Genomic DNA, 20,528 nt, shown 5'->3' with positions numbered 1-20,528 from the left:
ACCTCTCACTGTAAGGGAGGACTCTAGATGGGCTCAGTCAATAGTGGTCTCTCTTTTTCCTTTAAGAAGACTACCTCTTCAGTGCTCCTCTGTGCCTTACCTGGGGTCACTAGTGTGGGTATAGGAAATGTGTTCTATTTCACTGGGATTGTTCAATTCTTTATGTTCACTGTTATTTCGGTGTTCGAGGGGAGTATTTTGATTGGAATAGGCTAATGGACTATTGGCCTAATGTGATTGGGATAGCCAGGATGTCCTCTTCAGAATTAGGTAATGGAGGCTGAGCTGTGAGTCCAAAATGCTGGGAATAGAAAAAAGAACTGTGGTGGTGTGATTGGTCGCCGCCCTGGAGGCCACACGCACCAGCTGCCTCACCTGTGCATAAAGCAGTGGGTCCCTTCAGTTCCTCTGTGGGATGTGACACTCACTTCTGGCGCTCCTGGGGCTCCAGGGATTTCCCCCAGCCAGGTGCTACACAAGGGGCCTTGACTGGGAAGCTTTTTCAGCTATAATTATCATACTGGCCCCCTCCCTATCTTACCTACCCTCTTAACCCCAAACACCTGTACATTCCAAACATTGATCCCTCTGCTACCCCACTTCCCTGGCCTTGGATATCATATTTCTACTATACATTCTTTCATATACCATAATGAATGCAGTCATCCTATATCTCTTTCCTTCTGACTTACTACACTCGGAAAGCACAGGCATATAAAGGAAAGCAAAGAGCTGTTGATAGAATGTTCCTCTGCTAGGAGCTTCTGGACATTGTTGTTTGCCTTCTCTCTAAACCCTTTCTTTCTTGTAAAGCAGAACTTTCCTGGAAACTAGGCTAACTCTCTCAACCATCTCTGTGTAGAGTAGGAGTTCCCACTTCCCCCAACATAACTGTCTTAGCTGTGTGTTTATCAAATGAGCCAATAGCTGTACATGTAGGCTTTGTATTGAAATTGCTGTATGAGGGTGCATGGTGCCACCAACAGGTCAACCTGTACCTGCAAGACAAGTGCATCAGCATCCTGATCATGACTTCACGCTTCCTGACACCCCAAAATTGTCGCTTTGCCTTGGTCAGACCCCAAAAATTTTGGACCAAGTTTAACGAAGAAATTCAGTGGCCAAAAGTTAGGTATGTGAAAGCCATACCACAAACCACCTCCGACTCAGCTATACAAGCTCATGCACTGGGCTTATTTCAGAGACTCAAAAATAAATCTCAAAAGCCACAGTTAATCTTGGACCCACGCATGGCTGAAAAGACTGGGGTAAACTGGAGGAGGGCTGTTTGGCCTGGTAGCCCACCCAAGCACAGCCCCCATCAGCCACTTGCTTCCACAATCCAAAATCGCAGCAATACTCCAGCCTGACCCCACCGTCTCAGGACAGACCTCACCAAGATATAATCTGCTGAAAATTCTGGTCTGTGGGCTTTGTGACTGCAATCTCCAGGCTTTTAGAGTAGGGGTGGGCTCCCTGGCCCCACTTCCCAATACACATGGAAGCACTGGCAGTCACCCCCACAAACCAACTCCAGCACCACCCTGTAATCTCTACTACCAGTCTTGCTTCAGAGACCCCAAAATAAATCTCAGAAAGAGATCAAAAGCCACAGTTAAACTGGACCTGTGCATGGACTGGGGTAAATTGTAAGGGCGAAGGTTGGCCTGGCCAGCCCAAGCAGAGCCCCCCCCCACACACACCCAGCCAATTGTTTTGCAATCCAAAATCGCCAACATACCACCAACCTAAGTCCATGGGCTCAGGACAGACCATACCAAGGTCTAATCTGCTGAAGATATTGTGATGTGAATCTTAACACACCAACAGTCAGTGTCCAGAGACACCCCAGCAGTCCAGGAAGGCACCACAGCACCAGATATCTCTACGAGGCCCCTCCCAGGCCTATTTCACTGGGCACCCCAGATGGAACAGGTACACTCTCCCTGCCTCCTCCAGATGGAATCCAGGTGACCAAGAGCTACCACAAGCAAGTCCCAGGTGTGTAGGCTCCAGGACTAAAATCTCCAGGCTGCATGGCTACAGAGTATGGGGCTATCCCTCTCCGGGACCCCTGCACCCAGTTGATTGGTGTCAAGCCCACAATTGCCTCTGGGCGCCAGGTTAGTGCACCAGCAGCCCTGACCCGGAGACACAGCAGTCCCAGAAGACACCACAGCGCCGGAGATCACTCTGGGTACCATAAATTTCACTGGGGAACCTCAGATGGAATAGGTGCTCTCTCCCAGCCTACTCCAGATGGAATCCTGGCGACCAAGAGCTTCTAAAAGCAAGGCCAAGTGTGCGAGTTCCAGGACAAAATCTCTGGCCACACGGTGGCATAGGACCCTGGTTGTCCCTGCCACAGTCCCCACTGACTCAGCACACAGGTGTCTCGCTCAAAATTTTCATCCGGGCGCCATCTTAGTGCAGAAACAGCGTTTGCCAGAGACACAGCAGCAAGTCCTGGAAGACACCACAGCACCAGAGATCTCTCCAAGCCCCATACTGATCCAGTTTCACCAGGACACTCCCGAGGGCGCAGATGACCTCTCCCCACCTACTCCAGATGTAATCCAGTGACCAAGAGCATCCACAACCAAAGCCCCCCCCACTGTGGTATGCGGGTTCCAGGACTTAATCTCCAGACAGCATGGCAGCAGAGGACTCACGCTGTCCCTGCCGGGGTCCCTGCCTGCCAAATAGACTTCGTGTAACACTCAATTTTTGCACCCAGGCGTCATCTTAGCACAGCAACAGCCCTGGCCTAGAGACACAGCAGCAACTCACTGAAGACACCACAGCACCAGAGATTTCTCTGGACCCCATACCGAGCCAGTTTCACCGGGGCACCCCAGATGGAGCAGGTGTGCTTTCCCTGCCTAGTACAGATATAATCCCGGCGACCAAGAGCTTCCAGAACGAAGCCCCAGCCCCCAGTATACAGGTTCCAGGACTAAATCTCCAGGCTGCATGGAGGCAGAGGAATCGGGCTGTACCTTCCTGGGTCCCCGCCAGCCCAGCAGATTGTTTATCATGCCAAATTTTTGCATCGGGGTGCCAAATTCGCGTACCAGCTGCCCCGGTCCAGAGATACAGCAGCAAATCCCAGAATACACTGTAGCACTGAAATATCTCCAGGCTCCATACCAGACCAATTTCACCGGGGCACCCCAGATGGAGCAGTTGCACTCTCCCTGCCTACTCCGCATGGAATCCCGGTGACCAAGAGCTTCCACAAGCAAGACCCATGTATGCAGATTCCAGGACTAAATCTCCTGGCTACATGGTGGTAGAGAACATGGGCTACCCCCTCCCCAGGTCCCTGCTGGCCCACCAGACTGGCTGTCATGCCTCCAATTTTCATCTGGGTCCAGAGACACACAAGCAAGTCCTGGAAGACACCACCAAACTGGATATTTCTCCAGGCCCCATCCTGGGCCAATTTCACCAGGACACCCCAGATGGAATAGGTGTGCTCTCCCCACTTACTCCAGATGGAATCCCAGCGACCAAGAGCTTCCACAAGCAAGGACCATGTATGCGGATTTCAGGACTAAATCTCCAGGCTACAAGGCGGCAAAGGACCTGGGCTCTTCCTCCCCAGGTCCCTGCCTGCACAGTGGACTGCTATCATGGCCCTAATTTGTTTCCCTGTGCCATCTTAGTGCATCAACAGCCCCAGCCCCAAAGACTCCCAATTGAATCCCAAAATGGATTAGTGCCATACAGAGATGTCCTGGAACCCAACCATTTACAATCAAGAAGTTTACATTTATAATTGCAGCTGCGCAGGCTCTCATGATGTTCAAATGAGCAATGGAAAATAAATTATCTATCGTCTGCCCCTGGCAGGAAGCTTGAATGGTGGTGGGAAATTTGAGCAAAGTATTATACCCAAAATTAGAGAGAGAGTATTGGTAAAATTGTCAGCCATAGAGGCAGGGTGGGAACTGGAATGTGTGTGTGTGTGTGTGTGCAGGGGGGGGCATCAGAATAGGTACATTGGTGGTGAAAATTGTGTACTGGTGTAGAGATGGATGTTCCATCATTGTATGGCTGAATCTCAAATATGAAAGCTTTGTAACTCTAACTCAATGTGATATAATAAAATAAAGTAAGGTGGAGTTCATGCCCAATTCAATAAACTTAATCAATGGCTGAATAAATAGCAGTACTACTACATTATTATAAAACAAAGAAGAAAGTGTTGTACCAATATTAGTGTTCATTAAAGGAGTTGGGTTAAACTGCCAGACATCCGGGACTGTATCCGGGTGCACAGATTCTGTCATATATCTGTTTCAGTCTCCAAACCACTTCTACATGTGTACCAAGCAGGATCAACATCCGTTGTCATTACCATTTAAAGCCTTTAACTCAGTGCCTGGCACATAACAAAAATACAGTAGTACATATTCCTGCTGTTACTATTACCACATTATCAAGATATTTATCACAAAGCTGAATTTCTTAAACAGAGAACCTAGAAGAACAGAAACAGGAGCAAACAGTTAAGGATCTGGACTGCTTTGTAAGATGCTAAAGAAAAGAACCTAATGCCCAGCCATAAAGATGGTTTGCAGGCCCGGTGTACTTGAGACTGATGACACATCTTTTGGAACATGACAAAGGACACCTGTGCACAGAAAAGAGTCTAATGAAGAAAAAAGAAATGTGAATTAGCAAAGTCCACTGGGAAGCACTTGAACAAGGAGGAACTTCACCAGGAAGGCCAAGAAGTTAAATCAACATTCCATCAGCAACCCCACACAACATATCTGGAATCCAGATAGAACCATGTTGTATTCAACTATGAAAAGTGTCCTCAGCTGTCCTCCTGCAGTGCTATTTGTGAACTGAGGCAACTCTTCTAATCTTGCCCTTTATCCAACAACAGGGAGTAAAGCAACTCGGTCCATGTGGGCCTGTTTCCAGCCCTAGCAAAGGGCTCCTCCCCTGAGAATTTCCCTCTTTCCCATCCTCTCTCCTCCCTCCCTCTATCTCCGCTGTTCACACTTTGCTTTTCTGTTCTGATACATGAATTTTCTCTCCCAATTCTATTGTCCCACTCCTCCTTTTAGTCCTCTCTCAACCCTTCTCCCTTTCTTCCTCTGAACCCCTGCTCCTCTCCCTGTTTTTCTCTTCTGGCTTCTAAATCTTGTCTCATTCCTCCTTTCCCTTCTGCTCCCCTCACTCGCCCAGAACCATCCTGTCCAGACATCTCTCCTTTTCTCTTTCACACTCTTACCCTCTCTACTCCCCACTCACTTCCTACTTCTCTGGGCTCCCTCCTCTTCTCCGTCCTCTTTTCTCTTTACCCCCTTCCTTCCCCTCCAACCTCAATCCTTCAAATACAGCCCTCTCCCTTAACTCACTCTCTCCTCCTCTCCTTCCTCTCTCCCAGGCCTCTCCCTCTCCCTCTTTTCTACTCCTCTCTGTCCTCCCAGGAGCACTGGCTCTGCAGAAGCACACCCGCTTATTGAGAAGCATAGCTTGGATCTCTGCTAACTCTTTGCTTCATCACTCTGTACAGTAAGAAGCAGGCTCCTGCGTCATCTAGGTCACCAGGAGGTGAGCTACAAGTGTGGCCCTGTCTTCTGAGTCCCTGAACTGGAGGTCCTCTTGCATCTGCTCAACCCCCAAACAACACCCGCCAGCCTACCAGCCTAGACTCCTTAGTTCACCTTGCCTGCTCCAGTCAGCCTCCCCGCCACCAGCACCAGGACCCAGGCATGCCCATCGGAGTCCAGCACCAGGTAGGCTCGTGTTGGTGGGTTTTTCTGGGTTTTGTTTTGCTTTGGAGGCTGCTGCTCAGCTGCCTTTAGGTACTTTGGGTAGAATCATCCTCTGGTGCCTTCAGTTTAAGCCTCCCACCCTACCTTCCCACTATTCCTTTTGCATCCTGTCCAAGGGAATCCTAGGTAGGCACCACATCGGGACTCCCACATCCTGCCAAGTGTGATCCCTGAGCACAGACTTGGAGTAAGCCCTGGGCAGGCAGGGTGAGGCCCAACACCTCCTCTCCAAACAAAAATAAAGGACAGTGGCGAGAGCTGCACCCCCACTGTGACTAACTGGACAGCTTGCAGAGCCCCCACGGTGGGTGAGGCTGGCCAGGCTGAGCTTATGGGGAATGCGAATGGGCTGAAAGGTCACTAGATGGCAGAGGTAAAGGAGGATGGAGGAAGTGGAGAGTCCCTCCTCATTTATTACATCAAACACCTCAAACCCTCTTCCTCCACCCCTCCTTATGGGTTTTATATTTTTTGATTCGGGGTTTAGATTTATTTTGTAGATTTGTATCTGGGAGGGTATGTAAATTTGGATTTTTGCTCAGACACAACGTTGGGCGTTCTTGTGAACATGAACTTGTTAAAAGGAAACCCAGGATCCCACCGAGAAAGCAGATGACTCAGGGTGTCTGGGGTGTGATTGTGAACCTGAAACTTTGTGAGTCAAAGTACCTGTAAAATGCCAACCCCAAGCTCCACCGAGGCCCCACAAATACACATGCCACACTGTTTGGCATGGCACCCTAGACTAGCTGGCAAGGCCTTTCCAAAACTAAAGCCCTTCCACGTTGAGTCAGAGGGGCGGCTAGGCCCTGCCTGCGCCCAACTGTGCCCCCAAAACCTCTTAAGCTCTGGACCTGGGGTCTAAGTCGCTCACTCACACATAGCTCCAAGTTCTATCCCAGAGCAGAAGATCTACTCACCGATCAGAGACACAGCCTGGGAACAGCAGTGCGCGGTTCCAAGTTGGATCCCAGAGCACTTGAATTCCTTAGAGCTCAAAGGAAGCACCTCGGAATACGAACCTTGCGGGCGCGAACATTCAAAGCAGCAGGGTGGGAATGAGTCTCTGGCCGTTTAAAACTACGTGTTGGCGAACCGACCAATGGGATAACTCATCCTCCAAGAAAACGGATTGGCCCGTGTGTACCGCCCTAGGGACTGAGTTAGCTTCTGGACCAAGAACACCTGAGCGCGGGAAAAGGTTAGCTGGGCACTGAGACTGCCCAGGGTAATGTGGACAGTAAAGAGCCGAGTCCGCGAATGCTTGCAGCAGCCTTGAGCTCTTGGGGCACGCCTGGTGGGGGCTTCTTTGGGCGCAATCTGTGGGCCCTGTATTAGTCAGGGAGCTTCAGGAATCTCCACCGCTGCCCATCAGCTGGAGGCAGATGGCTTCATTATACCCCTGGAGACGGGACTCAGGCTCAAGTTCTGCACTTGTCAGGGGCTTTTCACCTGCTTGCAGGTGACCAAGTGGCCCCAAGCAGACAACAGCAGCCCCCACCAACCCAGGCTCCAGTGGAACTTGGAACCCTCCCAGAAAAGACCCTCCAGTGGAACTTGGAACCCTCTCCTAGTGGAACTAGGGGCTGAGGTTCTTTTAGAACGGGTTAATCTAATGGGAAAGGACAGCACCTGTTCTCCTGGTTGCCAGAATTGTTCATAGTTAGGGCAAAGCAAATACTTGGCTTTCTGATACAAGACCCTAGAATTGATCATCTCCAAACTGGTGATCAAGATTTTTAAAAAGGAAAACATCTTTCTCCTTAGCAATCTGAATAGGAACAGATTCTATATGTTAATATATTCTTGAAAAGCTGGGTAACCGGAGGAGACTATGATTGGTAGTGATCAATCTTTTGCAACTCCTAGAACCTTGTTCGTGTAAAGGCGATGAGGTTGGAATAATAACTGAGAGATTTTTTCGGATTTGGCTTAAAGGAAAATATGCATAAAGTAGTGATGACCACAGCTTAAATTCCAATTGCTTGTTGGGGTTTGGAAAGAATGATCATTAAAAGTTTTACATTTTTATTTGAATTTTATAAAGTTGTTCTCAAGAGTTCATTACAAAGTGTTCAAACACCAATACACTTTCTTGTACCTTCCCACCACCAGAAGACGAAAGTGTGTTCAAATTGTTTTATTTCATCCTGGAGCTTTCAAAGCCCTTATGTAAGAGATTGCAAGCATGTATATTGAAACCAAACAAATGTGTGCTACTTTTGGAATATCAGTGGGTTAGAGTGTAAGGAGACGTGTGGCCACATTTGTGGCAATTCACTCCAGGATGTTCCGTGTTGTTCTCTTCTGGGAACTTTGCTTCATAGTCATTGAGTCTTGTGCGTTGATGAGTTAACATGGTGCCAGGGACAGTTTGAGGGTGTGACCACCAAGCGACTGGAAAACCGGGGAGCTGTGGGGAGGAGGCCCTGTCCCAATCAAAGCAAGCTTGGGGATTTCAGTCACAGGTCCCGCGTACTTAGTATTTTCTTCAGGTTTCCCTGTAGGTGAGGCCCGTCTGAGCTCGTGGAAAGCAGCCTTGAACATGGCTGCAGTTATTTCTGAAGGTTTTCAGCTGCCGGGGTGTTTCTTGGGGTGAGTAGGGAAACTCAACCTGCCCGCTTCGGAGGCGCCCTGTTGAAGACAGCCTGGCGTGGTGTCAAGATGATCTGTCTCATTAAAAGTTTTTATAAACCCTTTTTTTTTTTGACAAGGAAAGATACTTTAAAAAGATCCAAGTACAAAATAAAATTTAATGCAATATATTTTAGATGTAAGGGTTGAAATCTTAGTTTTGTATATAAGAATTGGCAGCATACTACATTGTAGTAAGTTATTCACGTTTCATTATTTACATAGGTTAAAATCCAATAACAATCATTCACTACAAGTTGACTTTTGTGGATTTATTTTTCTGATAATTCCATTTGCTATGCTTCAAGCATAGTTGGAACAAGCAACATAAAATACATTTGTTTTATATGCGAAGAGGCAGTCTGTCAAGGAACCTGAGGACATTGTTGGAGAGAAGGGGACTTTGGTGGCAGGACTGGTATTGGAACACTGCATGCCTAAAAGAACTCCATTATGAGCAATTTTGTAAATCATGGAGTCTTCATTTTTAAAATGTGTTTTAAGTTTTAAGACTTTTTCAAAACATTTTTTTGTTGCTTATTAGTTCACATTCGGTGCTGCACAGGGGTTACTCCTGGCTCTGCACCTGAATTACTCCTGGCGCTGCTCAGGGGACCATATGTGATGCTGGGAATCGAACCCATATTGGCCACATGCAAGGCAAACACACTACCCTCTGTGCTATCGCTCCGGTCCCCTTTTCAAAACATTTTCAAGTGTAAAAATTGTACTTATCAATTAAAAATTTTAATTTAGGGCGATTGGAGGCCGCCCTAAAAGCCAATACCCCTTTCGAAGAGCCTGGCAAGCTACCGAGAGTACCCCGCCCACATGGCAGTGCGTGGCAAGCTACACGTGGAGTATTCAATATGCCAAAAACAGTAACAACAATTGCCTCATTCACCTGACATCGAAAGAGCCCCCAATACGGAAGCGTTAAGAAAGATGAGCAAGGCGATGCTTAAAAAAATCTCATGGACGAACTAGATTGCCAAAACGAAGAAAGACTAAAATGACTGTACTTTCAATGCACGTATACTGGCATCGGAAGCATCTATCGAGGACCTGATGGTACAAGCGCAGAAGATCAAGTAAGATCTCATTGGTCTGACCAAAACGAGAGGACATATATCACATCACGCCATTTTCGATTCTGGAGAAGAATTGTTCCTTGGAACATGCGATAACAGAGGTGTCGGTGGCGTTGGTGTCCTTGTCACACGAACTTGGCTAGGAGCATTGATTCATTCGAATGCTTAACAACCCAAATCGGACGATTATGCTCTAACAGATGTGGCTCACTGCCGGCAGTTTCTATCTTCGTCGTCTATGCACCAACACATCCAACTACTGTCACTGTCACTGTCATCCCGTTGCTCATCGAATTCTTCGAATGGGCACCAGTAATGTCTCTCATTGTGAGACTTATTGTTACTGTTTTTGGCATATCCAATATGCCACGGGTAGCTTGCCAGGCTCTGCCAAGCAGGCGCAATACTCTCGATAGCTTGACGGGCTCTCCAAAAAGGGCAGAGGAATCGAACACGGGTAGGCCACGTGAAAGGCCCTACTGCTGTGCTATTGCTCCAACCCATCCAAATACAGTGAAGAAGAAATAGAGAAGTTCTACATGGAACTGGAAAGGTTCTATAAAAAAGACCACACCTTCTACAAGATCATTGTTGGAGATTTTAATGACAAGATAGGACTGAGAAGGTCTCCCAAAGTACTCCACATTCGGACACATGGCCTAGAATGGAATAATCGGGGTGAGAGACTGTCTGAGTTCATCATGTGAACCAAGACCACCCATAGTAACTCACAGTTCCAGAAGGACAAATCTAAACGCTGGACGTGGGAGTCTCCCGGTGGACAGTTCCACAATGAAATTGACCACATCGCATTCAATCGAAGGTTTTGCCTGACCGATGTCCCAAAATTCCAAATGAGATCGGACCACCGTCTCCTTCGTGTAAAATTCTACTTCACAGAGCCGGGAGAAAGTTCTGCAAAGTTTAAGTTTAAGAAAACAACTCCCAGTGACTGGGAGCTCTTTGGTACTATTGCGGCAATGTGGGAAGATGCCGTACTTGGCAACATCGACAAGGAATGCGATCGACTGGTTCAGCACCTCCATAACTGCGTGAAGAATGCCAAGAGTGAGAAAGCCACAAACAGACACTTGTCTTTGGAAACTCTCAAGCTCATTCGTCAACGTGGTGTGATGCAAGCCTCAGGCAACCAGAAGCTAACATCCGAGTTCGAAAAGCTGTGCGAAGAAGCGATAAAGGAAGACCTCAAAGAGAGAAGAGCAGCAGTGTTGGCCGATGCGGCTGAAGCTGGAAAAAGTATTCGCAATGCTCGCCTGTCCTTCGCCAACTACAAGACCAAGATGACTGCCCTCTGACGTCCTGATGGATCTATCACATCTTCCAGAAAGGAAATCGAGAGAATTATTCATGACCTCTACTCGGATCTCTTTGACAGCCACGTCCACCTGCCCACATACCAAATTCCACAAGATGGATATATCGTTCCCAACATCCTCCCTTCCAAAATTCAACATGTCATTTCGCTGTTAAAGATGTGTATAAGCACCCGGTCTAGACAAGGTCAGACTCGAACACCTGAAGAATCTGCTGGCAGTACTCATCAATAAGCTGGCTCGAGTCTTCACACACTACCTGTCTGAATGCAAGATTCCATCGCAGTGGAAAATCTGCGGGACCATTGTTGTACAAGAAGAGAGACATCCATGACATCGGCAACTATCACCCAATCTGCCTGCTGTCTGTCGTCTACAAGTTGTTTACTCGTGTCATCCTGAATAGAATAGGCAGAAAGAACACTAGATGAAGCAAGCATGTGAGCAAGCTGGGTTCCGAAAAGGATCCAGCATGATCGACCATATCCACACAATGAACAAACTCATTGAAGTTTCACCACAGTTCAAGATGCTGCTCTATCTAACGTTCATCGACTTAAAGAAGGTCTTCGATTCTGTTGAGACTGAAGCGGTCATCGAAGCCCTAGCAAAACAAGGCATTCAAACTCAATACATCAAGATCCTCCACGAGCTGTATTATGGATTCACCACCAGGAACTCACCATTCTACAAGGAAGTCATTAACATAAAGAGAGGGGTTAGGCAAGGCGATACCATTTCACCAAAACTCTTCAGTGCCACCCTCAAGAACATCATGCAACGACTGGAATGGGAAGGAATGGAAGTGAGGACAGACGGTCGGCAACTACACCACCTACACTTCACTGATGACATCATTCTCATGAAGCCAAACATTAGCCAAGCGGCACAAATGCTGGCCTATTTCAACCACGAGTGTGGAAATGTTGGACTGTAGCTGAACCTCAACAAGACGATGCTCATAAAAAAATGAACTAGTCCCTGAAGCTCCATATGCTCTCAATGGAACAAACATCTCCAAATGCAGCAGCTTTGTATCCCTGGGACAAGAACTCAACATGAGGAACGACTTGGTGCCAAAACTGTGCAGGAGGAAGAGAGCAGCGTGAAACGCCTTCAAGAGCATTGAGAAGTGGGTAAGAGGATGAAGGACCTCTGAATCCAGGCACATCTTTTTGATTACACCGTTCTTCCTGCATGAACATATGCCTCAGAGACCTGGGCACTAAGCAAACAGGATGAGAACACTATTCGGGTATCACAAAGAAGAATTGAAAGAGCTACGCTAGAAGTATCATGTTTCACTGAAGTGAGAGAAGGAATCCAGAGTTCCGACCTCCGTCGACGGTCAAGAATCAGGGACGCTGTCTCGTTTGCCAAGACATGAAATATTAGATGGGCCAGACATGTAATGCGATTCAGAGACGACCGTTGTACTAGAGCTGTTACTGACTGGATTCCTTTGGACATAAAAAGACCACATGGCCGCCCAAAAACGAGATGGTCAGATTTCTTCGTCAAAACACTGCATGAACGGTTTGAGGCTATTCCTGATAAAATATTTTTATCAGGATTTTATCCAATGATTCCTGGAACGAGCAGATATCATTGGGCTACACTAGCACGCGACAGGGACAAATGGAGACGTTACTGGCGCCCGCTTGAGTAAATCGAAGATCAACAGAAAGACAAGTGATACAAGTGATTAATTAAAAATATAAAAATAATACAAAAACGTTTTTAATAATGTAGGAGTACTAGTGTTTATTCAGCCATTGATTAAGCTGATTGAACTGGACCTGTGTTGTATAAAGTGATATATCAGTTGGTTGAAGGTGCAGAGATAAGACACTCAAGAGGAATGTAGAGAGCACGGAGGGTCATGCCATCCATCTGGCTCTAGACAAAGATCGACTGCCAGCAACATCTTTTTTATTCTATTTTTTTATCAGTTACATCCTAATGACTTCATTACAGAGACTAAGTAATGAGAATACGAACAGTTATAAGGTAAGCATTCATCAAAAGAACATCAGGGTATATATTTTCTTGTCAAAGCTGTTTTACTGATCAGAATGTGAGAGGAAGATATGGAGCTGGACACATACACTCTATAGATCACATCCCCCACATTCTTATGGTCGGTTACACACAGAGTAAAGAGAAGGCTCATACTATACTTGAAGGTCAAACCAGATTAAGGATGAGTAAGAGAGGAGGAAACTGCTGCTTTGTACTGCTTTCTATTGTATGACCCGGCAGGCATATGAGAGCATGCTGTACTTTCCAAATCATCTGGACTCACACGTTTTCTAGCTTGTCCACTTAATGTAAAGTGGGGCCTCAGTTCTGCTTCCTGCTTGCAGGGCAGTGTCCAGAGACTTATCCTAATGCCACCTCAGCACCATCAGGTATGAATTCCACATGACTTTTTAAAAATTCAGATTTAAATTTTATTTTATCATCAATATCATCATTACTATTATTAACCCTGTGACAGTTTTAAAGCTTTCGTGTGTGAATTTCAGTCCTACAATGATTGTTCACCCAACCCTCCACCATTGCACATCTCCCACTACCAACGTCCCCAGTATCCCATCCCACCCCTCCCCCTGCCTCTATGGAAGACAATCTCTACCATACTCTCTTTTTTATTGTTCGTTATGAATAGCATAAGATGTTGCAGCTGTGCTCACCTGAAACTCTAAAAATTGAGATGATCAGGTTCTAGAGAAATCTCTGCAGTGGGATGATCAGTTCAGAGATTCTTTTCTGTATCCCTGGATCATGGCCATGAAGGGGTTTAAGTAGCAGCCAGAGGCAGTTTGTGACCTCCAGGGTCCATAGGGATGAGGACATTAAAAGGACCGGTGTTGGTGCCCAACCAGATTGTCAGGATGAATTCTTGGACACTGTCCTGCAAGCAGGAAGCAAATCCAGGATCCCACTTTGAACTATGTGGGTGAGCTGAAGCTTGTGAGTGAGATTGATTTGGAAAAGGCCAAACCGATCCTCTGTGCTAGCATGTTCCGGCAGTAGAAAAAAGCAGTCCTCCTGTTCTCACATATCACAGACCTAGCTAAACCTTAAGCTGTGAAATTCCTCTCCTCCTGTTTATCACAGACCCCAGGTGTGAGGAAGTCCTGATTTACGGAGCCTACAATCGACCATGTTTTCCTCCCGGGAATTTGTTACTGACCATGTTTTCGTTCTGGGAGTTTGTAACATTAACAAGGCAAAACAATGTATATTTTGATACATGCTCATCCTATACCTCTACTTTCTGCTCTATTGAATTTCTAGGAAGAGTTTACAATAGGAGATCAAAGAAAAGGAAGCTGGGAAAGCAGCTCTGGGCCACAGAGCCAGAGTGAGCTTTGGCCCTCCGTGCTTCCATATTCCTCTCGCGTGTCTTGTCTCTAAGCTCAGACTGCCCAATCAAGTGTTCGTACAGCAGACCTGCACATCCCCTATCCCTTGAGGCCTGGAGTTTGCCGTCACTGAACCCGCATACTGGCGCTTCTCATTAGGTTCTAGAAGTTGATGGTTGTCGGGGTTCTTGGGTGGCAGGTGAAGGGAGGACGCCTGCCCCTGTCTGAGGCTCCCTGGTGAAGTCGGCCTGGATTAAAGTTTGGAGGCATCTCTGCAGCGAGTTCCTTGGCTCAGTGATTCTTTTGTATGTCTCTCTATTATGGCCCTTGATTCCATCTTTTCCAGAGAAATAAACTATTGGCTTCTGCCCTACAAGGTGTGCCCGCTTGCTTGCAGCACGCTATGCTGCCGGCCCTAAATGTGGCTTTTGAACTCTTTCAGCATTTATGGTCTCTGAAATAAGGCAGAGTCTCTTGCCCGCACACCTGGCTGTCTTTCCTGGGGCCCCATGAAAGGGATGGGCTCCAGCTTCCTTCCCAACCCCGAGCAGAGCTCCCGGCAGCCGAAAACCACTGAAACCTAGCTACAGCCATGCTTGAGGTCCCTCTCCACACGGTCGGACAGGCCTCACGCATGAAGGTACCAGCAGAGGAACCCAGGTGTGTGCAATCCCATCAATGGCCAACATCCATTGACTTAAAAGCACACTCTCAGAAGATATCTTGTAGCCTACTTCTCCCTCTGGGAGAAACTGGCAAGCTTCAGAGAGTTTCCTGCCCACATTGGACAGCCTTGCAAGCTTCCCATGGTGTATTCATATGCTAAGTCCAGTAACAAGCTGGATCCCATTCCCCTGACTCTGAAAGAGTCTCCAGGGCAATATCATTGGGAGGGCAGAGTTGAGAGACTTCTGAGATCTCATGGAAAGGACAATTGGGAGAGTTTACTGAGCCTGCTCAAGAAATCGATGATAATGGGATTTCGTGATCGTGATCGTGAAATTAGGCCAATAAATGAACTAGTATAGCTGAGCCAGGTGGTTGTAGGTGTGGCTCCCACATACCAAATTTTAGGCCACTTAATTTCTTGGTAAACCTGGACCCAAGTTGTTGGGATCCGGCCAAAGCCACAATGCAATTTTGGAATATTAGGAAGTCTGAGGTACCATCACGCTGCTAACAAAAATTTTAAGAATTGTGAGAAACATACAAGTTGTTTCAAATTGGTGTTATTTTTAAATTTTCCTTAAGCAATACAGGTGGCAAGTATCCGGATGTACATAGAGAAACAATTAATGCACGGGAGCCTTGGCAGATCCATGTCTGGAGACAGAATTACTATATAAAAAGCAAGAGGCAGTAGAGAATGGTTAAAATGACCTGGCACTACAATGGTAAGGGGACCTTCCAATCATCCTGCCCGCTTACATCAATTGACGAGTCATGGCTGCATCAAGGAAAATACTCTACCCTCTATACTATCTCCCAGCTTTATACTTCGAGTCACACAACCAACATTCTGAAGGACACAGAACTTTCTTGTGATCTAGGTAGGTATATATCCAAACAACATCAGTAATGATTTAAGGGGGTAGTAGAAATACTTGGGTAAAGAAAATACACTTAATGAGCTGCACCAGAAGTTTCCAGGTGGAAAACCTAATATTAATAAATATTAGAGCGTTTTGTTTTGCTTTGCTTTAAGTTCTTGAGGTTTGATTTTTGTTTGTTTCTGGCCATACCCAGTGGACTTTAAGGGCTATTCCTGGGGATCATGCAGGACATAGGCTGAATTTTTTTAACCAGATACTCTAGTACCTGCCATGCTAAGTAGGATGGAGTATTATAGTAGATCAAAAATACCCAATGGCACATCAGAGGGTTTGTATGTAGCCTGACTCTGTTTAAAGAGAACAGAAATAATACCTTGATGACTTGACATTAGTAATCAAACCATTGTAAACTGCTTGTGTTTTTATATGCTATGGTAATTTATAGTTCATTACAATCTTTTACTAGTGTTCATTTCTAATTTATGTTAGTGTTTATTTCTAATTTCTATTATGTCAGTAATAGAGATCACCATGTATATACAGTCCTTAGATCTTCCAAGACAATCCTAATCTTCAGTGATCTGTCCCAAAATATCCTGAAAACGTCAGGGGTCTTCTTAATCACATGGTGTAATCCTTGATGTGCGATGAATCTCAAAAGCTTCCCAGGATGATCAGACCAAACCATATGTGGGTACATATGCTTTTTGTGCTGTTTTGTGGCTTTTCATTTTCTTTTGAGGCTTCCAGTGAGAGTACTGCAAGAAATTCTGTTTCTGGTGCCTGGGCCATAGTACAGCAGGTAGAGTTCTTGTCTTGCTTGTGACTGATACAGGTTCAACCTATCTACACGTTAGGAGGTTCTCCCAGTCCCTGAGGCACAGCCAGAAGTAAGCCCTGCCAGGTATATGCCACCCCTCCAAAAAAAGGAAAAAGAAACGAACAAGAAAAAATTCCATTTCCTTTTTGTTCTTTATTTTTAAAGACTTGGAGATTTTTCATACAATTAAAGAAGTAAGACAGAACTGTCACTTACTCTTTTTTTTTTTTTTACAAAACTTAGTCTAAAATAACCTGTTATAAACAGCTTACAAAAACTTAAAAACAGACTTCAATATCGCTATCAAATTTAGCAGTTTCCTTACTTTGGATAAAATGGACAGTTATGAAAATTTTAACATGCCGACTCTCAAATTCCAAGTTTTATTTCATCAATTCTAACATGTTTTGTACTGAGGATCAAGGTAATGTATTTTAAAACCATGTTGCATCTTTTATGGATTATTCGTGGGACTTCTAGAATTATCCCTAAGTTCAAGAAAGACAATTCGTTGTCTTTCCATACACAAGGGTGTACAATGGTTGGTCCCAATGGTGTTCAGAGAACCATGTAGCACCAGAGACTAAACCCAGGGCTGTGGCACGCAAGAGAGGTGTTTGTAGCCCTTAGAGCTCTCTTCCTAGCACAAGCAAGAAAATGTTGTTCTCAAGTTCAAAATTTATGTACTGTGGCCTTACAGAGTTTTTTTTAAGGAAACCAGGAGCCAGCTTTGTGGTATGCTCTCCATCTGGATGACTAATAATACATATCATGTCACCTTATGATGCAGGAGGAGGTCTCTCATTGTCTCCAGAAAGAATGTGGACTCCCTCTCCTGTATCCATTTACAGAACAGCATAATAAACTTTCCACAGCTAGCTCAAACCAAGGGTCAAGAATAAGCAGTTCTCTTCCTAACCAAATGACACCTTTACACACTCTATGCCTGCCCACTCGGTTTGATCTCTACCTTCTCCCACAAGATCAACTTGATCCCTAGTGGTGTCACAGGATACGGCTCCAATAGTCCCCAAACACCAAATTCTCAGGCTCACACTATGGTAAGCACCACTAGGCAAAGTGGGCTATAATATTCTCTCTCTCTGGCAGATTAAGAAGATAAATCTAACTTGGCAACCAGAATTCTTTCACTTTGCAAAATCTATCCAAAGTTTTCTCCGAGAGTGTTAGTCAGATACTTGACTATCAAGTGGGTACCAGTGGCTCCTCTAAATCCTTGTGAAACCATCATTTCTTTTCTAGAAGATAAGCTTATTTGATGGTTTTACTTCCATTACCTCCCTGATGAATTGCAAGGAATTTCTCTTAAAGTTGGTAAGGAAACTGAATTCTCACTATCTTCAATACTCAAGACTTGCCATTTCCTCATCTGGAAGATCAGTCATTTCTTCAAAACAGATTGGGAAGTTCTGCTTGATATGACTAAGGATAGCATACATAGAAGGGCCAAACCCAAAGGGTTTAGCATTTCCTTCTCGGGAGTCAAGATTTGGACCGGCATGCATGCCCACCAGCAAACCCTCTGAATTAAACAGAGGGGAGCCAGAAGCCTCAAAGTAAAAAGAGGTGTGATAGAAAATCACATCACTATTTTCACTTACGTGGACATCTGAAAGTTCTGCTTGCCTAGCCTGAAATTCCTGTTCCTGCTGACTCTGATGGATTACAAAACATTTCTCCATTTTCTTCCTCTGTCCATTTGGATGACCGATAAGATGTATCACATCACTAACTGCCACAGGAGTAAGGATCTTAGTAACTCCATAAAAAACTGGGGCTTCCACTCCTCTGTTCAGTTTCAGAACAGCATAATCAAGACTTTTATCGCCTACCTCAAACCAAGGGTCAAGAGAAAAGGAGTTCCTTTCCCTCTCGATGTTCTCTTCATAACCAAACGATACCTGTACGCACTCACTAATTATGCCTGCCCACAAGGCTTGATTTACTCCCTGTCCAACAATCTCTCTTACCACATGCCAACAAGTGAAAATGAACTGCTTGTTAAAAACAAAGCAGGTGGCACTGCCCTTCCTTCCCATGTTCTCCCATGAGAGGTAACCGACCGTTTCGCTGTGATTATTAAGAAGCTTGGTTAATTTAACCGGTATACCAATCTCAAACTCAATCTCAAAGAATCGGCCCTCCAGATCATCCACAAGCTGGGAACTCTCTAAAACGAAGCTCTGGTTTTCCACGAGTTTCCAAACACTATTCTCCAGACAGGGCAGAAACCTGACATCCCGACATAAAGCCTTCTTAATGGTTTCTCCTTTGAGACCACTGACACAGAGTTTGTCCCCTTGTGTGTATAACTGATGATTTTGAACAATGACTGCTCCGTACTTCTCGGTTACATCAATATAAAATTTGACACAGTTGTTTTTTAATTTCGGTGACTGGCCAACTAATGGGTTGTTTGCTTTCTGCTCACTCTGACTTTTGTTACGGTCAATTTTCACACCAGTTTGTTCAGAAAAATCTCTCAGGTAGCTTTTACCCTTGTTGTAAGTTTCAGCGTCCTCTATGCCAGGCATCAGCACTGCCTTGCCACTATGAGTGTCAGTTTTATCTTGGAGAAATTTAACACGCTGCAGTACTCCATTAATGGGTTTCTTCTCGCTTTGCTCTTTCTTGGCCTAAAAATTAAGGTGAAAAATGTAAAAACTCTGAGCATTATGCTAGTATTTTCCCAAAAGCTCTACAGTAATCTCAGAACCAATCTCAAGGTTGTGAACACAATGAAATCTGAATTTGAACTGGTATCCAAATAGTAAGCTGTTTTCTATCCCATCAGAACAATTAAGCTCTTAATAGTGCTATCTTTTTACATTTTTCTAGGAATATGAGGATGAACAATATTTCCAGGCCCACCAATATCAGATTCTTGAAGTATTTTTTCCTTTCCTATGTTCCTGCTTTTCAATTTGAGGGCGGGGGGGGGGGCATGCCAGGATATGCTCAGGACTTATTACTCCTGTCTCTGCACTAGAGCCCCTGGACAGGCTCCAGTGACCCTGTGGGAAGCCTGGGATCAAATCCCAGTCAGCCGTGTGCAAGGCCAATGCCCTACCCACTGTGCTAGTTCTCCAGCACCTAAACTATTTCTAACATTGTTGACTATATTGGTTAGATGTACAGTTTTTACATTTTCCACATATGGTGATGAACTGCAGTGAACACTTGTTCGTAAAGTATCAAGCTCAGCAGGATTAGTTTCCATGTTTATTACCAGGCATGAAATGCTAAAACCAACATAATGTAACCCATTGCTTATTAATTAATTATTTATTAGGTGACTATTCATTTATTTGTTTTTATATCATAATTTTAAGCTTTCTTTAAAAATAATTTTTAAATTGCATTTTAGATAACATGGTTACTGCAGTATAACTGTCATGGTTTTTTCATCCAAAACGATTATTCCTTCACCAGACCAAAGTACGGTCCACCACCATCCTTAAGGGATTTCAAATCTCTCTCTTCCCCCACCAGCAGACTGCTTAATAATTTCAGTTTTGTGCTCAAAAAACCTGGGCTTATCATCATTTAATAATGTGTACTTTTGTTTCCCATGTTTTGTATCTCTATATAACACAGACGAGTGAGGAGTATTTTAAATGGGAAAAGAGTATGTTGGTTAGAGTAGAAAACAGAATAAGTTCAGACAAACACCAGCTTAAGTCCAAATCTTTATGCTACTTTTGCTTTTAGCAACAAATTACTTCTCTCCTCATAAACAAACTGAGGGTTAAAACAATCTACAGCTTGTCCAACAAGGTTATGTTTAAGATTCAATAATGTAATTGTTTTCTCAAGTACTCTCTAAGTATAGGTAATTCTTGTGATCAAATAGATTAGCCATATTTGAGGTGAGATATGGTATGAAGCTACAAAAATATCACTAAT

Source organism: Sorex araneus, chromosome 6, assembly GCF_027595985.1.
Source record: "Sorex araneus isolate mSorAra2 chromosome 6, mSorAra2.pri, whole genome shotgun sequence".
Classification (NCBI taxonomy): domain Eukaryota; kingdom Metazoa; phylum Chordata; class Mammalia; order Eulipotyphla; family Soricidae; genus Sorex; species Sorex araneus.
The sequence above is the reverse complement of the archived record's forward strand: the minus strand, read 5'-3'. Positions refer to the sequence as shown.